This window comes from Etheostoma spectabile, chromosome 20, assembly GCF_008692095.1.
Source record: "Etheostoma spectabile isolate EspeVRDwgs_2016 chromosome 20, UIUC_Espe_1.0, whole genome shotgun sequence".
NCBI classification, from domain to species: domain Eukaryota; kingdom Metazoa; phylum Chordata; class Actinopteri; order Perciformes; family Percidae; genus Etheostoma; species Etheostoma spectabile.
In genome coordinates this window covers 4041845-4043058 of record NC_045752.1, presented here as the reverse complement: position 1 = coordinate 4043058, position 1214 = coordinate 4041845, and the positions used below count along the sequence as shown (strand labels likewise).

The window sequence follows — 1214 nt, the reverse complement described above, 5'->3', positions numbered from 1 at the left end:
GAGAGAGAGAGAGAGAGAGAGTTCCAATTGGCTGTTCTGCCAATGCAAATAAGCGTTCCTTTGTGGAAGGTTTTGTTCAGCCAAAGACACAGGGCGGCAGCTAATTCAAGGCTAATCTATTAGATAAGAGACTTTTATTGTGAACGAAATTGTGTAAACAAGTACTCCAGCTTATTGTCCAGGGAGCAGACATTTGCTGTGAAAACAGTGTGGGGAGCTGGTCTGCTGGGGTTAGCCCTTAGCCTAGCACCAACACCGGCTCATTGGCTATGTTTAGCCTTGTTTAGATGGCAGCCGCCTGCCTATGAGTCCCAGAGGCCTAAGCCTACTGCTGCCATCTGTACAAGGACACGCCAGAGCCGGTCTGAGAGGAAACATAAACGCGGCAGACGAGTCAGTAGTTTAGTCTTCTGCTAACCATAGCTCACGGCTGTTTATATACAACCTGGTCTCACGCCAGTTCGTTAATGTTAACGCTATTTTGATTTATTGATTTGTGTACAGGACACGTTAATGTCGTTTATTTTGTGTACAGGTCACGATTTTCAAACGTGACCATTTCACGAACTGCCATGACACTGGGCTACTCTGTGCGGTGCAACAACAGGGAAATGAGAGAGGGGAGAGGGTGAACGGCAGGAAGAAATCCTACTCTACTTCAAATCTAGCCTTTTTTCTGTTTAATTCTACCTCCTGCAGCTTTAATAAAAACATATTCACATTATGCTAGTAAGACAATTATTTGTTTTTATACCTGTGCTTTGGATTTTGTGTTGATTTTTTCTAATAAAAACCTGCTGTACTACAAGTCCTGTTAATGAGTATTTATTTTAGACTTTATTCTGCAAAAATGTTTTTAAAAACTTTATCAGGGCCAGATACGCGTTCTGTGTACACCATGCAGTACTTAGTCTACTATAAACTAGATAATAAATAGAAACATTTCTATTCTCCCTTTCCCACCCTAAACATTTGAATGAGTTGTTGGGGCTATCTTATTGATAACCTTAATGAAGGAAACATGTCTAAAATTGTATTCTATTAAAGTACCTCTATTACAAAAAAGATAACATTTTCTGGGATTTGGGTGTTATTTTGTGTCTCTTGTGCTTCCACACGCATACAAACTTAAAAAAAAAACTATCCATGCTATTTTGAGTGAGATACAGGTTTCTGAATGTCCTCTGCCTTCAGTCTCCGGGTGAGCTGTTCAA

At 40.4% G+C, this 1214-nt stretch overlaps 2 gene segments (V, D, J or C); one reads left to right on the top strand and one right to left on the bottom strand.

Moving 5' to 3' along the window:
• Positions 1–1214, top strand: part of LOC116670018 (Ig kappa chain V-VI region XRPC 44-like) — a 39840-nt gene that overhangs the window by 11352 nt on the left and 27274 nt on the right.
• The window catches only part of LOC116670019 (Ig kappa chain V-III region MOPC 63-like), a 62121-nt gene that overhangs the window by 35702 nt on the left and 25205 nt on the right, over positions 1–1214 (bottom strand).